The 20,936-nt window shown below is 39.4% G+C and overlaps 1 pseudogene across 1 annotated transcript in view; it reads right to left on the bottom strand.

Annotated features, from left to right (window-relative positions):
* Positions 1–1,472: 1,472 nt before the first annotated feature.
* Positions 1,473–20,936, bottom strand: part of LOC147796008 (neutral ceramidase-like) — a 30,692-nt pseudogene continuing 11,228 nt past the window's right edge. Inside the window, exons 8-19 of the transcript XR_015423378.1 lie at positions 17,311–17,397; positions 16,818–16,919; positions 15,536–15,617; positions 13,647–13,774; positions 11,886–12,013; positions 11,412–11,451; positions 9,589–9,687; positions 9,118–9,213; positions 8,459–8,596; positions 7,152–7,211; positions 6,236–6,318; positions 1,473–3,895 (exon numbers count right to left, since the gene is read on the bottom strand). The product of XR_015423378.1 is annotated as a neutral ceramidase-like (transcript). The remainder of the gene's footprint in view (positions 3,896–6,235; positions 6,319–7,151; positions 7,212–8,458; positions 8,597–9,117; positions 9,214–9,588; positions 9,688–11,411; positions 11,452–11,885; positions 12,014–13,646; positions 13,775–15,535; positions 15,618–16,817; positions 16,920–17,310; positions 17,398–20,936) is intronic.

Genomic DNA, 20,936 nt, shown 5'->3' with positions numbered 1-20,936 from the left:
CGCTCAATCTTGGAGAGAACTGCCCGTATTAGGGATACTGGAGGGAAAGCGTAGGCCAACATCCCTTCCCAGTTTATTTGAAGAGCGTTTGTTGCCCAGGCTTGTGGGTGGTAAAATCTGGTGCAGAACACTGGCAGTTGGGCATTCTCTGCCAAGGCGAAAAGATCGATGTACGGTTTCTCTATTATGGCGAAGATCTGTTCGACTAAACTGGTAAGCAGAGTCCACTCCATGAGATGTACCTTTCCCCGAGAGACAGCATCTGCGATGGAGTTGTCGACACCAGGAATGTGAGTCGCCTGGAGGCAGATGCCACAATCCTGGGCCCAAAGGAATATGTCTCGTCAGGAGGCACAAACGAGGGGAATGCGTGCCTCCCTGGCAATTGATGTATGACACTATTGTGGAGTTGTCCGAGCGTTTGCCTATGATGCTTCGGTGGAAAGCTTTCAGTGCGTTAAATACAGCCCGAAGTTCCAGTATATTGATGTGACTCCCTTGGAGCTGGAGGTCCCATGTTCCCGATGCTTGAAGCGGCGGTAGGGAGGCTCCCCAGCCCAGATGAGCAGCGTCCGAGGTTATAGTTATTTCCAGGTTCACCTTGGGGAAGGGAACTCCCAGAGCGAGGTGTTCCTTCACTAACCACCACTGGAAATGGGGGCGGATGAAGTCCAAAACGGGGACATGGAGATTGAGTCCCAATTTTGCTTGTAGAGCGCTAAGAGATGAAGTTGTAGTGGACGCATGTACAGCCTGCAGAGGGGGATGAGGTCCACCATGCTGGCCATCAAGCCTAGGAGACGGAGCCTGGCGTGGGCCGCAGCAGACTGCTCGGTAGAAAAGACTTTCACACAGTCGAGAAGATTGTCGATGAAGTCACTCGTTGGTGAGATTATGCCTTGTTGAAGGTCAATAGATGTCCCCAGATACGTCGGGTATTGCGTTGGGGTGAGATTCGACTTCATGTGGTAGATGATGAAGCCCAGGCGATTCGTGATGTCGAAAGTAAGGCAGGTAGAAACCTCTGCTTTGTTGAACGATCTGCTGACAATCAGCCAGTCGTCAAGGTACTGGAACAGCATGACGTCCCACTTTGGAAGGTGAGTGGCAACAATCTTTGCAACCCTTGAGAACACTCTCGGTGAAGTGGAGAGGCCGAAGGGGAGAGATGTGAATTCGAAGAGGTCCCAGTTGTATAGGAAGCGTAGGTATTTGTAGCTTCGTGAGTAAATCGGAATGTGGAGTTGGGCATCTTTCAAGTCTATGGAAATGACCGAACATGGAATCTGTAGAGATTGGGAGACCGTCTGAAGGGTCTCCATGCGGAATCTGGTATTCTTGTTTCTATATGTTGTAATTATGATGTATAGAAATAAAAACCAAACCGAACCAAGCGGGATTTTCAGTGCTCTGTAAAACGACTTTACAATTGTAATTTTTCCCGTGCGCATGAGATTGCCCTATCTAATCCATTCTCTTTTCGTGCTGTTTTATTGCAAAAACGATGAATGGGATTTTCTGAAGAAAAAACTGAACAAAGCCAGAAAACCTGAGAGAAAATGATCAAAATCGCACCCCTTTACGTTTTCAATGACCCGCTCACATTTGTTGCCGCCAAGGCCATTTGTGCACGAGTGCATAATTATACATTTATAAATGAAAAGGTCTTTTGGTCGCGAGGGTTATTTCATAGTCAGTCAATTTTTGTTATAGCGTAGGTTTGTATTACATTACCGGTCGAGTATAACATTCTCGGTCCAACCAAGGACGAGATGCGCCTATGCTTGACTGACCCTTAATAGAATGTCCTACATGACAAGCAATGCCAGCCGGCCAAGTCAGTGCAAACCCTAACCCCATACACAGGGAGGGTTGCAAAAAAAGAACCATAAACTACAGGAAAATTAGAAAACCCGACACGAAAATAATGGTTTGGCAGGATCTATCATCAATACAGAATTTAATGGAATAGAATCTATAATTATATAAAAGTTGACTGCAACAAAAATTTAACTTACTCCGGAGCTCAAACGAAGTGTGTATGAAGGACAAGACATGACCAACCGACAGATGACTACTGAAGCCATTTGGGGCTCCCCAAAGCACTGATTCAGTTCCATTTCCAACTTCACCTGATTTGCAACTCTTGATTTTGGAGATTTTAGTTCAGTAAAAAAAAAATCATGAATTACTAGAGAATGAACCTTCTGCTACAACCCAGAGAGAGAAGTATGCACATGCGGCGTAGTAACCGATGCCCTTATATTCACACACATGCAGAATTACACATACAATGTACATGTACGTTTGTAATACACATGTATATATAATTTTAAAAAACAGTTTTGACAGACTGTGCACAAAATGTGCCATCTTGGTGAAAGAGGATGCAGTAAAAAATGGGCAGACAGCAACAGTAAGTGGAAAACTCTCAATGACTTCAAAGAACCGTATTTATTAGGGCTATGTATTGTACATAATTTAAATGAAGGTCCTTACAGGGTCGGGTGATGCTAAATATTGGCATATAGTGCACTGACCCTTGAAATCATAAACCTGAACTCCACAGCCAAACTTGACACAAAACTGGCAGGATATATAATCTATTTTTGTTTGGCAACCTACAGATCATATTTCTTGTCAGACGAATTATTCCAAACTTTAAGCAACTATATTCCCAAGGCGGAGACAAAAACGTCAATCTTCAACTACAATAAAATGAACATGCATGAGCTGTTTCAACGAAATTCAGTCAATCAGGTTTTGATAATTCATGCACTGATTGCAGCTTTGGCACAAACACATGTCTATGCTCACAGCAGACAAAGAACTGATATTATCAAATTCTTATTTCCTCCCTACTTCTAAGTGTCACACTATGAGTAAAGGGATAATGATAACATTTAGGGCTTTTGATTTATGTGAGTTATGGCCAGAATTGAAGCAGAATGGGAGGCGTTTACCAGTAACACTTTTTCAGACATGTACATGCCTGTGATCAGTACATCCTGATCACAAAGACATATGGAGCACAGACGAATTCAGAGAGTTAAAACAAAAGTTAGCAGGAGCACAGAGGGTAATGTAAAGAATGATGCACTTACTCTACGGGACACTGTGAATCACAAGAGGGTAAATTCTTATGGAAAAGGTCATAGGAAATTAATGGAGATGAGAAGGACGTGTGGTAAGAATCAGTGACCACAAATGGACCAAGTAACTCTAAGAATGGCAGAGAATATGAGAGATGATAAAACAACATCTATGAAGACAGCATCAGGGGCAAAAGAAGCAACAAAAAGAGAACACTGGGGCTTGAGGAAGTTTTTGTCCCACAGTGGATTAACTTTAACCTATTAGATTTGACCTATTGTTTAAATGTGCATGTGCGTGCAACTGGCGAACTATAACTTCAGGACTGAAACATTCAGCAGATGGGTTGCGACAATGGCAATAACATTTCATGACTCTTCACAGCTTTCAATTGCTAAAACGGTATGAGATCTCTCTAAAATGCCTATGGTAACATGAATCCTGCACTTACAGTTTTATAGAAAGCACAAAGTAGTAAAAGTCAAATGATAAAACTTGAAAAATCATACTAAAAATTAAGTAAAAACGTTTTGCTTCCTATAATGTCAAGAAGAAAATCCCCAGTTATAAACTGACATAATTGTATCATCCAGTCATTTAATTGTTGGATGTAGGCCTCAGGTAATCCTTGCTTACAACTTCAAATTCACCAGAAGGACCTTGGAATGATTGCACAGGAGAAAATGCACCCCTTTTCCAAAAGCCACTGTGCACAAAACGATACTTTCCAAGTTCAGCATCTTCCGGGATCATCCACTGCACCGTCGCACGGCTCTCTTTTTCTTCCTTTCGCCAAAAGATTCTCAAGATAAAAATGCAAACAATAAAAACATGAGTGCATCTGCAATCTTAGAGGTTCAAAACCTTTCCTAAAATTACTACTTTCTGACAGAAAAAAACTCAAAGATAGCCATCCCCCATCTTTATAAACTCTGCATAACTGGAGGGGTACAAGTTATAGTAATGTCTCTCGTAGTTGGATATGTCATGTCAAAGTTTAAACCAACATGCTACAAACTATAGCAGCCAAAATTAGAAATATGTGACAATCTCATCTTTTGCAAATTCAATCTTTGGTTTCTAGGGAGCTTCCTTTTGTTTAGTGAAAGGTGGAGATTTTTCAAATCAAATACAGTACGATGCTATTACAACAAAATGCTGTACCAAATGATTGGGTTTACCAAATATAATTGGCTCTCAAATATTCTGTGAGCTCTTAAACATTGAAAAACTGCTTCAAATTTTCATTGAACTTTTAACAAACAATGAAAATTTGCTTCAACTAAAAGAAACATATTTAGAAGTGATGACAATGAATCAAAGTCCAAAGTATAAATCTTAACTGCGAATTAATGACCAATGATCAGCAGGCGGCACGGTCTGTATTGTTGGTGGGTACATGTGTGTATGAATCGACAGCACTGTAGAACTAGCCCCCTTGTATGTGTGTGCAATTATGGCCAAAAATCCTGCATGTACTCACTGCGAAGGTAAGTGTTTTTGCCTTGCAAAACTCAAAACAGAGAATACATATGTAAATTGACATGTTTGCTTTCACAAATAGCTCCTAGAAATCTTTTTCAATATTTTGCTAGTTTTGATCATTTTCAACAACACTTGACAACCTTGGTCCTGTGCCACTAAGACTACAGTGCTACTGAATGGTTCCCATGATATCTATTATAGTTCCATGTTTGCAATGAGAACCAGTACACTCGTACTACATGTCACATGTAATTTTTAAATGAAGACTCAATGAAAAATTCCTGGGAAACTTTATTTAATTTTGTGATTTGACTTCACTTGAGCACTACCCGAAAGGAGAAAAGATGGAAAGAAATGAACATAAAGTGAAAGAAATACATGAATTTCGGTGTTATTTCTTTTCAATTAGATTTTTACTTTGGAACTTGGGATGGATTGCCTGTTGTCTTGCTGGAAGACAGTGTTTCGGGTAACGTGAACACCTTATGCAATAGGCTTTCGTTTTTGTTGAGGCAATAGGGCGATGCATTGGTAAAAGTATTCACAAGTGAAATAACAGTAAGCAGTATGATCCAGCTTACCATTGAACAGAGTGTTTGTAGTGACTAAATATTATCTTATAGTAATCTTTTTCCTATGTTTTACAAGGTGAAATTTTCCTTGGGCCTTATGTTAGATGTGATCATAATGTTTTAATGTGAAGTGTCTCACATGGTTTTTTTTAACATACCATTTTCAGACCAATGGTGCTTAAAGAAGCATGACAGGAGGAACATCGGCAATTCATTACTGGAGATCATTTTGCTCCTACTTCATGGTAAACACATAGTTCCAATAATAAAGCGCACAACTTGGCCAAAGAAACCCTTTATTTGGGGATTCGGTTTATTTTTTGTTGGATTTCATTGGAGGCACACCCTTGAGAGAAATGATTTTCCAGTCCTATTGTTTTTACACGAGTAATATCTTTGAATTTTGTACATAAAGTGTACTTTTTATGACAGAAGAATAATGACCTACATGCAGTTCAAGGAAATATCTCAATTAAAAGAAATGTGGAAAGTGAGCGAATGGGAGAGGTTCACAAAGTAATTCATGACCATACAAAGGCCAAGTTTAGCATACCGTGGGAAAAACTCAAAAAGTATTCCTTCCACTAGCTTTTTAAAAAACATTTGAAAAAAAGATCTATCTGCATGTAACACCGAAGAATGGATGACCATTAAATTGTGCACATTACACCGAAGAATGGATGACCATTAAATGTAGAATTATGAAAGCAAGGATGAAGCCCGTGAAGTCAAATCTGACATTGTCCCTAGTGTAGTGTTTTTCATGTTTTTTTTGTCACTTAATTACCAGGGGTCTCGTACCTGACAAGAGTTGCTTTTTACAAGACCCCTCTTCTTTCTATTGTTACGGTCCACTGTACATGTTACATGTAGTTATTTATTTTTGTGTTAACGGAGTGCATATAAAGCGAAACTGCAAAACTGAAACTTGGTAAGTGGCCTCTTTGAAGCCAATTTTCTAACGATAAACATACCACGAAATTCCTGCCATTCATAAACCTCCTCAACTGGAAATGTTAATGGGTATTGGTAGAAGCTCTTTGGTATCCATGTAAACAGACTTTATCTGAACAATCTTAACTTACTTTGTGTCCCAGGCAGCATCGTTAGCAATCTCATTCCAGTTGGTGCCATTTAGTTTCTCCACAGAAAAAAAGGAAGTACCCAGCTGAAATGGAATGATACAAGATCTCATGGTGTCCTTCCACCTCATCTACTGAAATATGCTTTTCCAAAATGGGCAGGAAGATTTGTTTCGCTGAGAATGATTTGTTGTTCAGTTCCGAAAACAGTGTAAACTTCACAGTTAAGGGCCTTTTTAACAAAATTTAATAACTGATAAGATTATGAAGTATGTTGAAAAGAACTTCATCAGCATTTATGTACAGTTCCAGTTTTTTCATCAGAATCCTTGCTTATCTTTAATTTCTTTTGCCAACAATACACCATCAAAACGTTATTCTGATGTCAAATGCAACATTCATGAGCAAAAATCTGACTCCATTCTGGTCAGAAACCTCTATGTTAGTCATTTCAGCACAAAAAAGTGACTCGAATTTTACTGTTTTCAAGAGCTCTTTATTGAGTGTGTACAAGTAGGTTAGTCAATAAGCAACCCTTTCTCATATGTTTTCCACGAGTAAATTTGGGTTAACAATTTGAAAAGCGTCTTCCCCAAATAACATCACGGCAACAGCACTCTTGAGATATCCAGAAAAAAAACATTTTAAATGTTTCAAGCAGAGCACTCCTCCTCAAAAATAAAACTAGCCAAAAGGACTGTCAAAGTTTCATACATATAAGAAAAAAGACTACCGTTAAAACGGTTTCTCAGAGAAATTCATCGCATGGACCTTAAAAAGACATAACATATGTCGTTTTGTCATCAATTTCAGCTTCGTCCAATGGTGACAGTATCAACACTTAGCACAATTGGTAAAAACATGACTGACATTCTTATTCCTTTTGGAGGCAAATTTCATTAATAAAAGATGTCATTACCGACTTGGTCGAACCCCGTTTGGGATCAGCAGACCAGAAGATTGCCTCTGCCAAAGAGCCCTATGAAAAACAAAGAAATCAACCAGAAAGAGGTACTATGGGGCATCCCAATAAAGCACAAGCCCAAGTTAACCTCCATTTTCTCCCATCAAATTTGGCATCAAATTAAAGCTCAAAGTCCTTTCTTCTTACACCAAAAGTTGAAGTTTAAGTTTCATTGCAAAAAAGTGCCCCAGCACTCCAGTGATGACTAGTGATACAATACCACTGCATGCTAATCTGGCCACATTTGAAAAGACACCACTGCCATTCAGCAATGTACTGGGCCAATTTCAGGAACAAAGGAAATTACACAACACCGAACAGTGCTCTCGGCAGCAGGCCCGGCTGCAATACTCGGGCGTCAATGGAGATTGCCTGTCAGATTCGAGTAGCCACTAGACAGTCATTGGTGTGGGTGTAAGCGTCCAGTAAAGACGTTATGAATTTTTGAAGAATTTTGAAAATCACCCGGGAACTCGTCCCACATATGCTAATTCCACACAGCAGGAAATGTTAGTGAAACTGACACTTATCTCAGAAATCAATGGCTGTTTAAGAAATTGTGCAGTTTTATAGTTTAATGAGTATGTCTCAGAGGCAACAACTGGAGTTGAAGTAGTGCAACTGTAATATGCAAATGGCAAACAAATGAAAAGATTGATTCCGAATTGTCTACAATGGCCCTAGGTGCGAATGTTAAAACGAGGCATTCTTCCAGACTGTCATTCTGCAATGTTGCTACCTGGAAACGTTGTCCTTCAAGTCCAACACCCTGTTCTTGGTACATATTTACATACAAGTGAGGAGGAGAATTCATGATACAATGTTTGTTTAAATGGCAAACCTGCAGAGTTTTCACATTCACAAGGTGCCTCTGGGCCAAGTTTGTTTCACGGGGATCAGGACCGCGATCAGTGATCCGTCGCTGGTTCACTTACGCCAAAACCCACCTAATGGATGAAGCGAGCCAGCGATGGGATCACTGATCCAGATCCCTGTGAAACAAGCTGGCCTAGCGTCAGCCTGACCGCTTGGTTCCACGAGGAAACAAAATGGCAGATACCATGCCCAAGTACACAGTGGAAATGAAATGGCAGGTACCATGCCCAAGTACACAGTGGAAATGAAATGGCAGATACCATGCCCAAGTACACAGTGGAAATGAAATGGCAGGTACCATGCACCTGTGCACACTGTTGACGGCTATTTCAGTTCTGAAGTCTGATGTTGGTACTACTTTTCTAACAAAACAAACCCCCTCATACCTGCCGATATTTAGCATCAACTTTCTGGTTTACATCTCCGACACTTTTGCCGGAAGGAAACGCATCACTGTCAAGATCGAGATTCACAGGAAGGCCTTTTGATGGTGGGTCTGGGCCAGGGTTTTCCACACCAGTACCCTGAACAATTTTGGAAATAAAATTACAGACAGATATTAACTTAAATTACGAACACATGAATACATGGTGAATTTATTTAAGCTTCAACTCTATCAAAAGGGACTGTGTCTTTTAATTTCTACCTTGAACTGAAACCGTGTTTGCCTGCGGACAAAGCTACATCAAACACACCGTGGTCTATTGCAAGTGTGCGATACTGCATGTACTGTGCGCTATGTACATTGTACATGCATCGTTCTGGCGATGACGTCATCCAATCAGCCTGGGAGTGCAAATGGCCAGAAGGGGATTTTTGTGGGCGGGGAAACGCAGGATCTTTTTATTTGTTTTGTGGTCACAATTAATGGGGTGAACATTAAATTAATGATGTTTTTGAAATGATTACGTATTTATTGTTATTTTGAAATACTTCATGCGAACTAAATGTTTTCTATTTCTGTAACCCTTTAAAGGATGAGAATCTAAGGAAAATCTAGGTTTGGAACTCGAGCCCTTACTCGAGCCCTTACTCGAGCCCTTACTTGAGCCAGTTTCTCTGCTAGCATTGAGTACTGTTGGAGGTAGGCATCTAATGTATGTGGACCATACATGGTTGACGCCCCTTCATATCGCTGAGCCTACGAGAAAAATAGTCATCAAGTAAGAAATAATGTTGAGATTTTAAGGTGAATTTATCAATTTGTTTTCCCTATCATTTAAATTTAATGGCAGGGAAAAACTGAACTTTCTTTGTCAAGATCTGAGTATCAGGCATGTGCTTTATTGCCAGAGATTTTAAATGGTGTCATCAGCACTATACATTCCTGCAAAATAAATGATATCCCTTAGTGATAGAATTTTATGATGTACACCAATATCATTATTGGTAATTACCAATCATGAAATTGGCTTATATCACAAAATTCTGCCAGTTTGAAAGCTACTGCAAAAAAAAAGTGAATTCATTCTTGCCAAAGACTCATTGCACACACTTAGAAAAATCAGTAACATACCCGGTATTCTTCAAAGGTGGTCACATAGTTTGTATAGGTGTTTGAAAGACTCGTGATCATGGTCACCACATTACTACTCATTCCGCTGTCCATCAGTTTCTGTTGAGAAAGAAAGGTGAAGCAGAAAGAAAATATTATCTCGTCACTAGATACCAAAGTTGTCACCTCATTTAACAGACCTTGGCTGTAAACAACATTCCACACAAAAAGGAATGTCAATCATATCCGCCCCGAGCTGAAAATTTGGTTCCAACACCAAATTCCAGGGTTGGCGATTTTTTTCAATTTTTGTTTATGGTTAAAAATCAGATTTTTTTATTTTTGTGAAAATTGGAGACAAGTCGGCTCAATCATCTATTCAAAAGCAAGTTTTTTTATTCATCTCTTTTGTTACAAAATTAAACAAATCTGGATTTGAATTGAGACATTTCGTGGTGTGCCTGGCAAAAGGTCGTAAGCACTTATGTCCTTGCTTCCAGGCACCCGACAATTTAAAACATGTAATTTTTGATTAAATTCACAAACCACGTTGAATATTGTCTAAGTTCAGGTGTAACACATGCAGTATAGCACCTAGCAGTACGTGTACAATGTGCCTGCTGAAGACTTCCTTCCTAGACAAGTACTGGTACATACATTGTACAGTACCGAGGATGAAGTGCATACCCAATTTTAAACCGAACTTTACAGTTTTGACAAAACTAGAGTTCATAAGAATTTGTTAACAGATTGCTCATACATATGTCTGATAACCAAAGATCATATAGCGCCGAAGGCACAAGATGGATAACTCTGCCCAAAAGGTGTAATTACCATGGGCACCATTTGAGCAAGCGATACGCCTGCGCAGTTTACCGTAATGCTTGGGTGCAGGCTCACCAGGTGCACGTGCCTGCCACAGCGCCTGCGCCTATGCAGTAATGTGTACTGCCCAGGCATATCGCTTGCTCAAATGGCGCCTATGCGATTACAACGTTTTACATGTATTCGTGGTGAAGTTCTCCATCTTGCGCCGGTACTCGGCGCTATACGATCTTAGCTGATAACTAATGAGTAATGAACATGCTACCAACCACACGTACATGTATTGATTTGAAACGGTACATGAAGTGTATGCACAAAATTTCACCTCAGGTGCTCTAATGTGCGCAAAAAGCGGTTTTGTTTTGTCTGTAATCCATCTCCTTTGTGATTAATATTATTAACATTTTGATATTAATATTAAAACTCACTTCATCAAGAGCATGTTGTTATTGGTTTTAGTTTCACCGCCTGATGACCAACATTTCTAATCTCAATAAAACACCTGTATTTGCAGAAGGTTAACGGCTGCTGATACTTTATCATGTCAGACTCTGAAGTGGGTAACTTAAACATGAAGTGAAATTAAATCAGGATTATAAATCCTTCACATCAAATTTATACACTGAATCCAAAAAGCTGATTTGAATGCAAACAAGCGGTTTGAATTGAGGAAAAAAAATCCTACTAACCAAACTGTAACACTTGTGCATTCATCCTTCTTATCAATACTACAAACTCAAAGGCTCACAGACAGGGGGATTTTAAAATGTGCAAAACTTGTAAAAATTACTAATCGGTTGAACAGAATTGAAAACTTGAAACATTTTTGCCTGTTTTCCAAAAGAATTTAACGGAAATTTAAATCAGTGATTTTTTTCTAATCAGTTGATTTCATTGTGATTTAAATCAGTGATTTAAATAAAGGTGGTTTACATATAAATCCGCCAATTCTGCCAAATTTTAAACGGCTTATAGCTTATCCTCAGAGGCAACTGAACAAATTGAAATGTGCACTGTACCTCTTTAACTTTATCCATCATTCGTCTTCCTGACATTGTTCTGCATGGACAAAAATTCAAATTAAATTCATGTCATTCATTGACGGTAATTTGTACTTCATGCAGAAACTTCCAGCTAGGTTATCGTTAAGAATTACATCAATGCTTACGAACCAATATCACTTCCAAGTACCTGTACTTATCTTGTGTATCACCATGATATCACCTACCAATCATCACACTAATTGGATCAAGGCCTCAGCAATGCAGACTGTACGATGCAAAGCTGTACCTTCTGGCGGCAATGTTATGTTATGTTCAGAAAATTTTAATTTCCCTCAACCCAAGGCCTAGATATGCTATTGTACTTCTGTGAATGAGTGCGTTGTCAGCAGCACATTAGGTTTATTAGGAACAGCATTTTTTTTGTTCATTTTAATGGAGAGGGAGGGGAAGATAATTATGGTGTTCATTAAAATATGACAGAAAACTCACGTGATCTCTGCTGGGGCTGGAATGATGACAAATTGGCCGATGCGCAAAAGCTGCGTTTCTACAATGTCTGGCGCCATTGGATCACTAGCCACTAGATTAACAATTAGCTTAATTGCTTCAGGCATATTCTGTCAAAGAACACGATCAACATCACATGGAACTGTTAACACTGGTTTATTCTTTCACAGAAATGCACGATTGCAATACAAGAAATTCAATTTTAAAACGCATTTTTATCTGAAATGTTAATAACCTAATAACTGCATCAGTAACCGACAATATCATATCAAATATATGTACAACATACACCTACAAAGGGTCCTGAGATAAGATTCAAGCAAACCCCTTGTTTAATTGTTTCATAAAACTTGAAAACCTGCTTAAATTGCACTAATGAGCCAGTTCCTTTGTTCATAAAATGCACGGTCATTTGAGGACAAGGCCCACCAACTTGACCAGTAGATGTTCAGTGCATGTGAGCCTGTATACAGCCTCACTGATAGGTCTTGTGCATGAACATCATTGCTGTTAATGATCTACCATTATGACACTGCACTTCATTCCAGCATGCACGGTTGAATACCAAACTGACTCACAGAAATCTGGCTGTTTGCTTCATATGCAAAGTTGATACTGTAATACTGCCTACAAATCTGTCCAGTAACAGACCATTCAGCAATCTGTTCATTCACAACAATATGTGAATAGTTTTACCACACTAGCTTTCTCACACCTACATACAACAGGGTGATATTGCTGTTGGACATCAGTGTCCAATCAGTTTAATACATCAATGCCTGAACATGAGTACAATTTGTAAAATTGTGCAAAGGGAATGTAAAGTGAAGCATTTGACAACCAGTTCTACTTCTCACACTGTTCTTAAGAGCGTGCAACCAGCACTGGCATGACCAGCATGTTTTTTCCAAGAGGGGTGCAGGGGTCAAAGCACTCATCAGCCTCAAACTGACAAACTATGGAATGTGTGGAAGGGGGTCAGTTTCGAGGTATTTTCAAGCAAATTGTTATTTTCTTTTGCATTTTTTTCTATTTCCCATTTTTCATTTTTTTCGGAGAGGGGGTCAACCATCTCTTTTCATGTACATTGAGCCTAAACCCCTAGGGTGTAAATGCACGTAAAATCATATTGAATTGGAGGAATGAGGATTGTTAGGACTAATGATTAACCACTTCCTGCCGGGGACTCCGGAATCGGAGACGTATGCTTTATATGCATGGCCGGGGTCTCCGAACTCGGACAAAGGAAACAGGGCCCTGTAACAAAAAAACGTACTCCGAACAAAAGACCAGGCTGCTGGGCATTATCGACATTTTCACTCTCAAAAGTGGTGATAATCTAGCCTTGTTTTGAAACCGTATACCAGGGTTTGGGGCATTTATGGCAAGGGGATTACCACCGGGGACAAAAGCACTCCCCCACGCTAATCTGGCCCCTATTGAAAAGAGGTCAGCATTGCCTTGAGCAAGGTTCATGAACATGAGAAAGTTACATAACACCGCACACTCTGGGCTCTTTTTACAAGGCTACAGGCCTGGCTGAAATACTTCGGCGTCAATAAAGGTTACCTATCAACTTAGAGTAGTGCCTAAAGATTACTTTGTGCGGCTATAAACGTCCGTTAAATGAAATGATAAATTTTTGAACAATTTTGAAAACGGAAAAAATGATAATTATGCCGGCCCAGCATCATCGACATTGAAAAATGCCCCGGCATGAAGTGGTTAAAACAATTCACTTACAGTTGTGTTGAGATAGTCCCCGACAGGAAGAAGCACAGGTTTTGGTTGTTGGCAGTCTTGGGTTTCTTCGTAATCATTGAAGAGTGAACGAACAAGACCATCCCAAAAGGGTGAACCTTCCGTCATCCCTGGGTCCCCAAATCAATAATCAAACAGAAAAGCTTGGGTTAAAAGGTTGTTTCTACATATCCCGTCACAGTTTCATCCGTTACCAATATTTCAGGAAAACAGTTTGGAGAGCTGAAGACGAGAGAAAGTTGTGGAATATGAGCACGATGAGTTTACATGTACTTACCATTGATGAATGATTCTGCCAGCAGAGCATGAATATGCACAAATTTGATGAGTCATCTGATTGGCTGATGGAATGAGCCATGATTTGAATGTTGTCATGACAGCTTTGAGCTTGAATCAGTGACATGAGAAGACATCTTTTGAAAAGAAATAAATACATATATTTGACATTTTCTAGAAGGGATACAGTTGTTAATAACAGTTTCAATTTATTTAACTTCAAAAAAGGTCTACGCACACAAAGAAAGTGTATTACTAAGGGAGGAACTGCAAATCTACGGAGTCGTGCGACTTGGTCGCTTTAAATTAAGTTTTCATCCAACACCCGGAAGGGAATTCTCCTGTTTTTTCCCAAAAAAATTTCCCAAAATGTTTTGTTTTTTGTAGGATTTTCGCTCTCCCCCATTTGGCATGAGTGTCATGGTTGCAGTAAACTACTTGTCGTTTTTTGTTTATTGTGCATTTTGCGTGTGCTTTGTCTTTCTAGCAAATATTAGCATGTTGATATCCGTGTGTTTTGGTGTACCCTGTTAGAGATGATGGAGTTGGTGTTTGCATATAATTGTGAAGGTGTCTAATTTTCAAGTTTTTATTGTATATGTATCCTTTTTATGAGTGTTTGCAAGGCCCCAATGGAAATCAGTTTTGGTAAACTGTTTGGGCTTACCCTGGATAAATGAAATAAATAAATGACTGAAAAAAAAAATGGTACGAATGTAGAGACTGTGTATAAAATACTAAATGCTTCCTATATATGATTTAAAGATCAAATTTTGACACACACATCTACGGTTTGAATGTTTGAAATGCGAATGGTTGACACGAAACTGCATTACGGTCTCTCCATGCTCTACACACATTGGAACCCTAGTGCAAATCTTTGCAGTCATGTTAATTATTTGTGATGGGATGGCACCCCGGTCAACAATTTCAACTGCGTAGAATGTTTCTTGGCATCTAACACATTTTAGTGTAAAGAGCTAGCCTCATTTCACGACTCAGGTAACAACAGAATTAGGCTCTCAGGTTACTTTGAACTTGAAACATCAACAAAGAAATTTGACACTAACTATGAAAGCACAGTCCTTAGTTTGGATAGAATCCAACCAATCTACTCTGACTTTAACCCCCCCCAACACACACAAGTGGGTATTTGCCTGCAACTGGGGACCCCCTATTGTTCCTCTTTTGTTTGTACTTCAACTTTTTTAGAAAGCCCACCCATATGTTTTGTACACAGTTGTCATTGGGGACCCTATGTGAATCGGGGACTTTATTGTCCTCTATTGTTCAGGGTTCCCAATTGAATGCAAAAGCAAACTCATGCACACAAAAGGTTGGGAATTGATTCAATTTCACACCGTGCGCACATGCAAAAACTGTACATTCCAATGTAAATTGGTCTTGCATTCTCAGCACATCTGACGCCAAACTTGTACGTGTATAAACCTGTGCACATAAAGTCCCCATCAAAGACCCATTACGCTACATGTATGTGAATGCATGCGATCTCCAGTTCCAGCACAGAGTGGATAGTAAACAGAGATTCTTTCTTTGTGGCAAAAAGCACAGTGCAATTTGTCCCTGGCATTTACCTTGTGAGAAGCTAGAAATACCAGGACCATCTGTGGTGCCAGCAGCAAAGCTGTACCCAAGAGCAGGTGTGCAGGTTGTAAACTGCAAGATACCAACAATTATTCATGTTTAATACGGTGTCAGTGAAGAACAGCAACACATGCATCCTAATTTCTCCATGCACTCTCTTTATGAAGTCTCAAAAAGTACCACTAAAAGCTAACCACTCCTGGCTCAGCCTTCAAAAACAGTTCAAACAAGGATTTCAAAGTTCCGCATCTTCAGTGAGATTTTCCATAATGTGATCTGATGTCAGTGAAAATCCATCACCCCAGAAGCAAGGAGAATAAAGATATTGACTTCAGTGCATGAAATGTACAATCTGTGTACGGTAGTGTCATTCAATGACCAGAATTAGAAGCCATAAATGTAGTAGCACAACGCTCGTGGACAGGTGGCACAATGCTCATGGACAGGTGATACGCACATGTTACATGCCTCCTTGACCAATAGGGTGCCTTGATTTGCCAAATACGCTTGTCAAGCTAAAGAATGTGAGTGTAAGTGTAGCGCCACCACATTTCTGGCATCTCCTCAGATTAATCTATAGCTCTACCCACTTCACGGAAAAAGGAGGCAATTGTGAAATTTTTCATTTGATAATTTCACAATTTGCTGAATAAACAACTGTACTGTCAGTTCATCTGTAAGGTAAGGTCAAAACAATTTTGCATATTTTAATCCTGGAGCAATAAACCATTTAAAAGCCAATATGTGACCTGTCACGACAAAATGAGCGTAAAAGTATATCCTGTTCTAGCCTATTTTTAGGCTTCAAAGTCATATTGAAGTGGAGATCAATATGGGGGGGTGGAAATATTTGGAAAGAGTAAACCGTTTTTCAATGTAATTCCAAATGTTTTGCAGGATAATATATTTCATTTTATAAATGTCATTTTCTCAGCAATTTTTCTGATAGCATTATTCATGCCCGGTCAGAAATGTTGAAACAATGTCAGAAACAAAGACGCAAAGCAGCCAGAATAATGTCACATTGTCACCTTATACTTCTACCCTAAGTGTTCCATGTACATGCCACTTGAAAAGCTCTGTTTCTGCGGAAGTAAAAGACACCAATACCTCAACATTTCAAAAGACTGACTTTCAGCTCATTTTGTAGTGACAGGTCACATATTTCACAAGAACAAAATTTAAACTCTGATCAAAATAATTTCACTGAAAAAAATACACATTGAAAAAATAATTGAAATATTGAAACACTATTAAAATGAATGAGCATACCGTTTCATTGCCCTTTGTAACCCTGAAATTAGACATATTCACATACTGGTGAATGGAGGATACTGGTCCGTTGAGTGGTGTGCCTGGAGCATCATACAATTCCTGCAAGAAAAATCAACGATATGATTTTGATCAATATTCTGTAAAATGATCTTTTGCAAATGTCCTGTGCCGTAACAGTGCACTTCCAGTTTTCTGACTAATCCAGCGTACATGTATAGTTTGTATATATATGAACGGCAACTAGAAGCGTTTAAACTGCCTGTCAGTCATCCCATATGAAGTATCACTGAAAATCACAAACCGTTATTGTCTAGCCCTGTTTTAGAAGTCTATTGTAAGCCAAAATATTTAGAAGTGAAGCTCACGCGCATGTGAGCTGCAGGAATACATGAATCATGTATGTTCTTTCTCAAAGAAATAACTACTGTATGAATGGTCCCTACAAAATAAAATTACCAGTAAACAATGAGACGATAAATGCCAAGACTACCTTTGCTTTTTCATAAAGCCTCTGGCCAATCATTCTAGTGTTCTCATACATGTCATTGCCTGGTCCTCTCCCAAGACAGTTAGCCACCTGTGAAACCCCAAAAAATGAGCATTATCAAAGCACACAGAAATAAGACCGATTCACAAGGCACATTGCACCCCTGAGCAATTGCCACAAATGTCAGGGTCAATATCTTGATATATCCCCCTACATTTGACTATCCCCTTTGCCTTATCCACAATAAACTCCAGCTGAGTAAGCCTTTTGCAAGTTCAATTTAAATTAAATCTGGCACACTGAGATGTCTGATTGCAGATAAACATAACAATTTGAACTCCCCAGACTAAAGACACTGTTGCTATACCTCATGATTTGGGGCAAGCTTTTGCATAGTGACCCACCATCTCTGAAATGGACTGGTTCCTTTGTGCCCTTCTCATCCATTGAAAGCAGTATATTGAGGCAAGGCGTCTCTTATGTAACTAAGGAAAACCTTGCCCCAAATCACGAGATGTAGCAACATTGTCTTTAGTGTGGAGAATTGAAATTGTTATGTTTGAGTGAATTTGAAGAACTCAGTGTACTAGATTTATTCAGGCTTATTGCTTGTGACAAAAAAATTCTCGTGCAATAGGATTGCCTTTTTGTTTTGGGGGATCGGTTGAGTTGGGCTTATATGCACTAAGAATTAGTTTCTTCATGGTCACCTTTCGGTGCTGCAATGTCTCGCGACTCATTGTAGTACATGTACATGTATCCTGCACCATCTCATAGCACACCATTTGCGATACACCATCTTATTAAAAACCCACAGATGCATTATGGGAAAACACATGACAGGTGTTAACCATGGCCAATACAGAGTTGATACAAAAACCATAAAGTGATTAAGATTCAGTAAGTTAAGTGCTTAGGAAGGACAATACAGTCACAATCATTCGTTTTGGAACACTGAATGCACCTCTTAAAGGTGAACTTGATCTGAAACAGGAATTTTCAAAACAACCCAAAGACAATAAAAAAAAACTTAACAACTGCATTACTGTCAGCCTATCCATCAAAATGGTACAGGCTGCATTTCTGATGAACCAGTGATAATTTCCTTCTAAACAATAATCAAATACAACCCAAGAATTACATGTAGTTTCAGTTTTATTCCCCGTTCATTTTTCATTTATTGTTAAGATGCCACAATTCCTGCAAAATCGTCATTTCAGAGATTGTCTGTTCCTGCATTATTAGCAATTGTTATGACAAAAGGGGAAAATGGGAGTATGTAATGAATACCCTCAACAATGGGGCAGCAATTAAATTTCCGTCACTGTCCAAAATAAATGATGATGATGACTTTTTCAAAGATGGTCCTTTGTTGGTCTCGCTTGTTCGTGGTATATTTGTATTTTGAAATTTATGTCTGCAAATGAGCAGTGACAGAAATTTGGGGCTCACTACTAGATCTGCTTCTGGTAGACAGTTCATTCAGAGGACAAGGATATCATGATGTCGTGTAGGCCATCATCAGTTTTTTGAGGAGACAGTAATTGCATTCACTGGAAGGAAATTGACATCGGAGTGGAACTTCAGGGAGAGGATGCATGTGACAGCTACAACGTTTAGCTAAGCATACTCGTCTGTATTTCATCCAGTATCCAATCCTGTTTCCATATTCTTCAAGATGTTCTTCATCCAAGGTTGGGGAGTGCTGCTTCTAGTGAGCTCAGCGATGATTTCCTCATGGGGTTCTGATTCTTGTATCTTGAATGCCAACATCTGTAAGCAATCTTGGCAGAGCTGGAATGGGTCCTGTTACTTTAGCACAGACACTTCTCAGACCTGGAATGAGAGCCATGAAGTTTGCGATGCCCAGGGAGGCAAGATGGCTGCTCCTCGGTCACATGAAGAGGCCGAGTTCATGAATACTTTAAAACCCCAATGGCATCACCACCTGTGGATTGCCTGTAGTAAGCTCAACCAAGAGCACATACTAGAGTGTGAGGGTCAAAAGAAAGGTCATGCCTTCATCAACAACTTGTATAGAAATCCCTCCTATAATGGAGACTGCGCTGCCCTCAAGACATCCAGTGAATGGCATTTACATCAATGCACTTACAAGTACAAAGCTGTTTGTGTTCAGCCAGTAAGGCCGCCTTGCGTACGTCAGCAAACCTACTCTATTAACAAGGACACCGACACTCTCAACCACTGCCTCGTCAACCACATCATCAGAGAAATCTCCATCAAGGCCACACCCAAATGTGCTGCTGCCTGCACCAAGATGTCAACATGCCGCTCCTTCAATGTCAACACTAACAACCAAGGAGACAAAGTATGCCAACTGAATGATGCTACTCGTCTGGATGACCCAGCCAGTTTCCAACTGACAGGCACCAAATGTTTGTACTACTCCAGCAATGAATAGCCTTGCACACGTGTACATACGGTAACACTAAAAGCACTTGGACTGCTTTTATAATTTGAATTACTCTAGCATCAGACTGTATATTACTTTATCCCTTAAGCTATAGCATTTATGCCCACCTGCACAGACACTATAATAGTTTGACCCTTATCAGACATTTTATGCCCACCTGCACGAACTATATATTTCAGCCTTTATGAGACATGTTATGCTCATGTGCAGACTGTATAATATTTTAACACTTATGAGGCATTTTATGCTCACCTGCACAGACTGTATATTTTAACCCTTATGAGACAATTTATGCTCACCTGCACTGACTGTATATTTTAACCCTTATGAGACATTTTATGCTCATGTGCAGACTGTATATTTTAACCCTTATGAGACATTTTATGCCCACCTGCACTGACTGTATAATATTTTAACCCTTATGAGACAATTTATGCTCACCTGACTGACTGTATAATATTTTAACCCTTATGAGACAATTTATGCTCACCTGACAGACTGTATAATATTTTAACCCTTATGAGACATTTTATGCCCACCTGCACAGACCGTTTAATATTTTAATCCTTATGAGACATTTTATGCCCACCTGCTCAAAATATTGCACTGATGGATGATTACATGTACATGTACATGGATCAGGTTGTCAACACATCAGCCTACCACAAATATTCAAGCCATACTAATATCCTATGCTGTCAACACCAAGTACTTTTTTCTGAAAAACATACATGTACCATGCCTTCATTCAGTGGCCTTAGATCAAATTAAATGTACATGTAATATGGTCAAAAGGTAGGACACTGAGTTAGACAGTTACTGGTTTTTCTCACAAACCCTCAGGTGAGTACGGTACTCACTATTAACTATTTTTATGAAAGGCAAACCTGATATACGGAAGTAAATTCAAGCAGTAGAATTTCCTCAGAGAAGAGTTTAAAACAGGAAAGCATCGCTATAATGAACAACGCTACCCAAAACATTGGGGTATATCGGATATCCCCCATGGCTTCCAAAATTTCTGCTCGCCGTTACTGAACATTGCAAATTTGCTTTAGATAGAAGAAACAGATTTCAGTGTGATGTTAGCAACTCCAAAGTTGAGGAAAAATCGTACTTGCGATGGAACAACAGCCAACACATGGCGTGGTGTATATTGTTTATGAGTACACTGCATACATGTACGCCACAGGTG

Source organism: Acanthaster planci, linkage group LG19 (genome assembly GCF_054643075.1).
Source record: "Acanthaster planci isolate LZ-2023a linkage group LG19, COTS_SCS, whole genome shotgun sequence".
Lineage (NCBI taxonomy): Eukaryota > Metazoa > Echinodermata > Asteroidea > Valvatida > Acanthasteridae > Acanthaster > Acanthaster planci.
The sequence above is the reverse complement of the archived record's forward strand: the minus strand, read 5'-3'. Positions and strand labels throughout refer to the sequence as shown.